General features: G+C 38.2%; 1 long non-coding RNA gene across 1 annotated transcript; it reads left to right on the forward strand.

Moving 5' to 3' along the window:
* The first annotated feature begins 87 nt into the window (after positions 1 to 87).
* On the forward strand, positions 88 to 2,430 carry LOC139219600 (uncharacterized). The gene is made up of 3 exons (XR_011585729.1): positions 88 to 140; positions 1,458 to 1,512; positions 2,058 to 2,430. It is a non-coding gene; the product is annotated as an uncharacterized lncRNA (long non-coding RNA).
* The last annotated feature ends 5,719 nt before the right edge of the window (positions 2,431 to 8,149 follow it).

Genomic DNA, 8,149 nt, shown 5'->3' on the forward strand with positions numbered 1-8,149 from the left:
ATATAGAGCTTTAGACTCTTTCTATTTTACTGTATAATGTGCAGTGTCATGTTAGAACTGAATCAAATGTGTGTCTGATTTCCAGAAATCCAAATGCATCAAACACAGTGGAAAGTGAAACAACGCTGAATTCAGAAGCGGTTAGTAGCAACACAAACACACGACAGACATTCATGACCAGGGATGGGTATTGTTGGTATTTAATTGATAAAACTATGACTACTCTGATCAACAATACCTCTTGGTATAGTACTTTATTAAGGCTCTTACTGGTTGTTTTTCAACATTAAAGAATATTTTATTTCTTAAAAGCATTTTTTATTTATAATTCATCTTAAATGTAACAACTGTTTCTAGAGCAGCAATATTTTGAACAGCAAAGTCACTATATAAGCTCAAGAGTATCTTCCTCAAAATCTAAACTTCTCTGAAATTCGAATAAAAGAAATAATATTTCTGACCACAGAAACGAGACACTACCATTCATCCTCTCTTATGGCTAATATGGACTGAGGCTAGCAGTGGGAGGAGCGTTTGCTCAGTTTTACGATCAGTGGCACATTAAGCCCAGACAGGCTACATTCAGTCAGCTTTCATTTTAGCTGTAATTTGCTTTCAGCCTTACAAGGTAACAAGGACGATACGGACAAAACAAACAGCCATGACTCCACAGTCCTGGTTCACACTTTTATTTCTTTTCATTCTCTTACTTTGGCACTTTGTTTACTCACTAGATGAGAGATGGGATGGATGGGGGACTGTGAACATAACAGTTTAAAATGTCTCTTTTATGTATGTTCATGCTCATTTAACCTGCGTTCTAATGAATTACTCTTATTGGCTTTTTGGAGCACATTGATAATCCTCTGTCGGTTTCACATTCATCACCGATTTAACTTCACACCAAATGTGTTTCATATCTCTTAACTGATTTGATTCATTCTTCACATTTCTTCACAGTCAACATTTATATGACGCGTGTGGTAATGTGATGTGATTTATTTTTATTTTACCTTTATTTAACCAGGAAGTCCCATTGAGATGAGAAATCTCTTTTACAAGGGAGACCTGGCCAAGGTAGCAGCCATACAAAATCAAAAGCCAGATACATGATACACAAATACATGACACACAAATAGAAAATAAACAATAAAAACAATAAAACAGATTTGCACCTAATTAAGGATAGTGGTCTCTCAAGAGAAACAGAGACATTCCTCTTTCACTGCATTCTTTATGATACTCTTAAATCATTAATGGATATGAATGTTTCTAGTTTAAGAGTTTTTTGAAGATTATTCCATGACCACGATGCATGACAGGAGAACGCTGTTTTGCCAAAGTCTGAATTCATTAAAATATGACTGTATTACCATACCTTACAAAAAATTAAATGAAATGGACTTGAATATACTCCTTTAAGCTACTTTAAGTTTTTCTACCTGTGGCTGTTTCAGGAGGTTTTTGAGAGCCCAGCATACAGTTCAGATGTGGAAGATGTCGACGTCACAGGTAGCCATGGAGACACATGACATACTGTTACACAATGATCACTGCTGGAAACATGAATAAGTGCATGCTCTGAATGTGTGAAAATTAGTCAGGAAAGGTCTGAAATAATGTATTGAACAATGTCAGACAATAGCAGGCCCCTTTCAGAGTGGAGGTGTAGGCAGTAAAGTGTGTGTGTGTGTGTGTGTGTGTGTGTGTGCGTGTGTGCGTGTGCGCGCGCTCAGTTATTGAAGCATTTCATATCTGGACCTGAATCCGTATAAATTAGTGTGTATAATAAATACTCAGAAATAAGTATATATTATAGCTGAAAAAGTTTGGCACAAGATGGCCATAAAGTCTAGAAATGTATGTTTTCTTTTACTTTAATTTGACAACTTAGCTGCAGTCTGACAGGCAGTTTTAACAGCTTTTAGTAATGTAACATGATTGCTGTCAAGTGTCAGACAAATACAGCATATTACGTTTTATTATATGACATAAAGCAGCTTGGAAACTATATATCTCTGCCTGAATTTGTAATACTTGCTGTGATGTTCCAACAGGAGAAGACGTTTACACCAGCTCCAGACTCTGACGTTTGACGTGACCTTGACACCAGAGGTGACTGAAACCTGGTTCATTCTCACTGGGCATTACAGAAATAACTGCAGATATTTTGTATCATCCACATGCTTAAATGATTTCAATGATATTTGTGTAAAAAAATCCTTTACAGACATGATTTAATCCAACTTATATGAGTCTGTTTAAATAACTGGATAAGGAGAATAGACATATGCAAATTCTGTGTTTATGATTAGTTTGTTTGATATCTTTATGTAATTTTTTAAGACTTTGATTGTAAGAATGTTCAATATTAAAACTGCTGTTATTGCCATTGTGTGTCAGTAACAGTGTAGTGATTGGGACTTCAAACGGTGGTGTGAGTTGTCAGATATTTAGATGGAGCTCCTGCTTCTGAACATTATTACTGCCACTCTCACTTGTGCCTTTCTTTGTGTGACGGTGCACAAATCACAGGACGATCTGTCATTACGTCAAGGCTCCCACTGCTGTTACCCACTCCGCTCATCACAGACAGGGACTCTGACCCACTGAGCTGAGATGAAATGCTTTGTCATCATCCATTTAATCACACAGAGAGCCACAATTTAAGACTGCGATCACAGGGCAACGGCAGAATCACGATTCTGCTCCTCTCCCGCTGTCACAAATGTCTGAACACATCAAGGCTTTCTTTGAGCTTGCAACAACTAGACCAGCCAGATGAGCAAAGGGATAAGGGGAAAGTGGAACAGATAGAGGGAGTGAAGAAAAGTTGAAACACAATAGGAAGGAATGCAAAGGGAGCTGCGACTGGCGTTTTTATCTTGTGGTTGATGATTCATAGTTGATGTTTTCATGCCGCTGGTTCCCCCACAAGGTGTCTGTGACTGTCAGCCAAAACATGCACTGTACCACTGGCTGATGGACAGACTCATGGAGTTACGGGATGAATAGGAATGGGTGGACTTGAGAGGGGCGGACCAACGGGGCATGCAGGCTGCTGTATGCCTGCACACTGTGCTGCCTTCAGGTGCTGTCAGGAAATCTACAAACACTCTGTTTGTTCTCATGAATGATCCAATGGTGAGATTTCCATTATTCTTGAATGGCCAAGAAGTTATTTATCTTAGTGTTTTTCATTCAAGTTGAGTTATGTGTAGTGGTGTGGATAGAAGAGATTTATTTCTAGTGCAGTTGGAAGGACGAACACCATTCATCAACATACATTTAGTTTCAGATACCTTTGTAAATACTTTAATGTGTGAAGGACATGATGTCTCAGGCCACTTCAGCTGCCCAGTAGATTAAAGGTGATTGGTAATATTTTAGATTGTATGGTGCTTACTCTTAATAAATCAATGAAGGACACATTCAGTCACATTATGACATAAAATTCAGAGTCTAGCTAAAATCACAATTATTTTAATATTTTGACTATGACACTAAATCAAAACTCCGGCTTATTTTACGATTTAAAAGTTTCACACATCCTGACTGTATTTGTCTTTCATTTATTTCTTTTCCTGACAGAAATCTGCTTCCATTCATACTGTGAATTTTGTGTATACATTTTGTGTCCATCATGGATCCTCGTTTCCACTTTTTGTTCAGTTCTTACTTGTAGCGAAATAATGTACTTCAAAACTTAAACCTAATCACCAATTCAGTCTCATATACCATGTAAAAATAAAATACCAATTTTTGCCAGATGCTCATCCACAGTAATGCAGGGCATGCCTCATGTAATACTTAAGTGGTGCAAATTCCTTAGAAAATATTTACTGAAAAGCCAAACAATGCAATAAACCTGGGGGCTCCCATCAAAGACAACCGCAGTATTGGTGTTTTTTTTTTTTTTTTAAACTGGGATGATAGAGATTACGAGGTGCTCCTGAAGGCAGCAGAGAGAGAGAGGGAGAGAGGAGGAAGAGGAGAGAGGAAGCACAACACAAAAAGAGGACAGACTCGTGTTGGAAGCGGAGCGGCGTGGGGTTCAGGGAGGGACGGACAACAGAGAGAGAGAAAGACGCACACTGAGGCTGAGAGGAGCCTGGACAAGGTAAGGATGCTTTCTGGGGCGCACTGACTGAACTCTGAACACTGTTTATTTATATGTCTGACACACAGCTCTGACACAGTCAGCCAGTCTCAGTTTACTCAAATACTGCACTAAATAAATAGGAGAACCTCACTTTGTTTTGTGCTTGTACTCTATATAATGCATGTTGTTATTTAGGCTTTTTTTCAAATGGAGTCTTGTGCAGAACCATGTGGATGTGTCTGACTGTGCAGCACACTAATGAGGGATGTGTGTATCACCTGTGACTGCACGGCATTTTTCACTCTTGTCCCGGGCGGCATCCCACAAATTGAAACAATGTCCCGCCTTTTGACTGAGTCAAATTCTGAAAAGTCAAAGAATTACTGGACAGGCGCTTTAGTCCAATAGTCTAAAGCATCTAAAGCTGTTCTAAAGCATCCTAATTACCCTGATTCATTGGGAACGGCTGTTTTAATAAACTCAACAGGTGATAAACAGCAGCTGTCTGCAGTTGGTTGGTGGACAGTCATGGCTAAGACAAAGGAGCTCACTGAGGACCTGCAGCTGCACATTGTGGCTGCTCACAAGTCAGGAAAGGGCTATAAGGCCATATCTAAATGTTTTCAAGTTCCAGTGGCTACAGTGCAAAGTATTATTAATGAATACAAGACGTTCCGCACTGTGGAAAATCTCAGAGGACGTGGTCAGAAGCCAATAGTGACACAAAAGGATCACCACCAGGCGCCCTGTCAGATGAAACAAAAATTAAATTGTTTGGCCACAATGATGTATCCTTCATTTGGCGTAAAAAAAAGGAGAAGCCTTCAACCCTAAGAACGCCATCCCCACTGTCAAACATGGTGGTGGGAACCTAATGCTTTGGGGGGGTTTCAGCCAATGGACCAGGGAACCTAATCACAGTACATGGCATCATGAAAAAAGAGCAATACATCAAGATTCTCAACAACAACATCAAGCAGTCTGCAGAGAAACTTGGCCTTGGGCACCAGTGGACATTTCAGCACGACAACAACCCAAAACACAGCAAAAGTGGTGAAGAAATGCTTAGCGGACAAAAACATTAACGTTTTGCAGCGGCCCAGCCAGAGTCCTGACTTGAATCCAACTGAGAATCTGCGGAGGGAGCTAAAGATCAGGGTGATGGCAAGGAGACCCTCCAACCTGAAAGAGTTGGAGCTCATCGCTAAAGATGGAAAAATACCAGTGGAGACATGCAAAGAGCTGGTCAGCAATTATAGGAAGTGTTTGATTGCTGTAATAGCCAATAAAAGCTTTTCTATTGATTATTGAGAAGGGTATGAATAATTTTGGACATGCCACTTTTTGTTCAAATGTAAATAAAAGCTGAGAAATATTTTTTTTCCCACAATGATGCCTCTTGTACATCGTCTTATCTTTTGGGAGACGCCTGTGTCATTTCCAATCAAGAAAAAAACTTGCTGGTTGAATAAAAGCAACTTTAAGTCAAAATTTGCCAGGGGTATGAATAATTTCGGGCTTGACTGTAGATACTTATTTTTCCAGTAGATCTTCAAACCAACAGCTAACTGTGGCTGTGGCGGAATATCTTTTGTAACAGCAAAGACTATATGATCAATTATGTAGGAATTAAAGGCCCCATATTTTACTCATTTACAAATTTCTACTTGTATTTTGAGGTCCGACTAGAATAAGTTTGGGTACTGCCAGAGGTCAGTGCAACTGTACAGATCATTTTCTCAGCAAATTCTGATCAGTACAACAAAAATTGAGGACAGAATTGAAAATGCTGCAATATGCGATGACTGTTTATTGGCTAATGCAAAATTTGCTGGTAAGTTTATTACATTTATCTTGTATGTTTTTTCAATCCTTATGTAGTTTGATTGTGAAATGTATCTAAGGCCCAAAGAAAGTGAAAGTTTTGTGTTACTGATTTATAATGGACATTATAAATATCTATGCTGATTCTCGACCCTAGGGCAGCCTCTATGCTCAAGCTCGGCCCCAGATCAACCCATATGCCTCAAGCCAAGGCCATACCAACCCTTACTACACAAACGACAACGGAAGATGGTTCAATTACTGAGGAACCACAGAGGTTTCTCCTACAGTGACATTTTCCCAGATCCAAAACTTTTTTGATAGAAACCAAACGCCTGGTAAGACTTTACAAACAGAAGCACAATGTTTGTGCAGGTTTTGGGCAATGGCTAAAGAAATGTGCAGTAATAAATATGACTGCCTGGTGAGGTAGTTGTGTCTTTTCCTAACATTAACATAGTGAGAACTGTTTTCTGACCAATTATAAGCTGTCATAAATAATTCCTGTCTTTCCTTGGCTAATCTCTGTGAAAGTTTGGGAAATGAGATACACTGTTTAGGATCTAATTGTTTAATGGAAGTGAACCAGAAATTGGTACACAAATAGGGCTGAACTGTTCCTGCCCAGTTAATGTCTCACTCGTCTATGAATTTACAAGTAATTATTTGGTATTTAAAATGTATTAGATTTATGATGAATCCTAATTTCATAGTTAACTCAGTTTTTGTGAATGAGACGAGTTTCTTTTGTTCTAATAAAATGTAATGCACTATTCCTTATGAGGGTGTTATGTTGGTATAATTCTGTTGTATTGTTTACCACATTAAAATAGTTTGATATTCTATTTTGTACAAGTGAGAGTATATTTTCTTCATTTTTAACCACTTTCATATCTATTTGACACCAAGCTGTTGTTCAACATGAATAAAACAAAATAACAATATACTTCTTACATATTGTGTTCATTTTCATTTGTCACCCATAATATCATATGATACGTAATTCGTTTTAACAATAAGAAAAAGTTTAAATCCATCAAAGCCTATTTCAAAATAAAGGAATTTTCATTACTTGTGATTTTTCATGGCTTTTTTCTCAGAGGGAAACAACTGAAAAGGCAGGTCAGTTTGCTGGTTCTGTTTGGTGTTTTAAAATATGTTACCCTGCAGGTGTTTGAGATGTTCACTGCTGTCTACACAACCATAGTGTCTTTTCAGGTACCACCAGTGGAGGGCGGCAAAGTTTTATTAACGAGAACTCTTTCAGTGATGAGTACAGGGACATGCTGCAAGTTTATGTTCCCTTTAATGGGACATGCTGTAAAAGAGGGGAAATGCTTTAAAGAAATATACATTCAGTGTGTCTCTTTAAAGGAATAGTCCTCAGAGTCTACACTGTACTTTGGTGAGTCATACATGGGTAACTGTTCTCTCAGGAAACACATCCTTTCATATGATTGTGGATCAGACAGTGTTAAGATGCAAAAGAAAATCCACAAATCACATGCAACAAAAGAGAGTAAGTACTGATATGCACAACAGGCGTATCGGTCAGGAAAACCCATGGCTTTAAGCTTCAGTGACTTGGAGCGTGTGGTTTTTAAGTGTAGATAATCTGGGTGCCGCCACAGTAAATATTCACCACCTTTTGATTTTGCCGCTAAGCAATATGCCTTTGTGCTATAAACGAAATAAAAGACAGACCCTTTACTAACCCTGACTAACCCTTTACTGTGGCACGGTGATATATTGCAATAAAGAAGCCAGTCTGTCAATAATCAGTTTATTCGATAACTGTAAATATGATATTGTCTCAATAATGTGGTAATGGTACACTTTCTGTAAGTTAATGATTATCTTTTTGTTGTTGCCCTCAAACAAGGTGGAATTCAGACATATTAAAACCTTATATTACTACCTACAAAACTATAGATTTAGATTTAGTTTTAAAGAACTAATGAAAAACAGTGGTGATCCCATTTGAATTTGCCCCTGAGCAAAGACCTTCTGCTGCAGCATGTTTTTCTTTGAGTTGTAAAAAAAACATAGCAGTTGTGCTGTAGTATGTTGATATTTTGTGAACGGGTGTAGAAATGTAAAAAAATCTATTTTCCGGAATAATATAGTCAGACAACATATCAAGAGGTAAAAGTTCATCTTAGGTGAAGTTTATGTAAAGGAGCGAGTCATAAAAAGCTGCATTACTCCCTGTCACACCATTGG

Source organism: Pempheris klunzingeri, chromosome 20, assembly GCF_042242105.1.
Source record: "Pempheris klunzingeri isolate RE-2024b chromosome 20, fPemKlu1.hap1, whole genome shotgun sequence".
In the NCBI taxonomy this organism is placed as follows: domain Eukaryota; kingdom Metazoa; phylum Chordata; class Actinopteri; order Acropomatiformes; family Pempheridae; genus Pempheris; species Pempheris klunzingeri.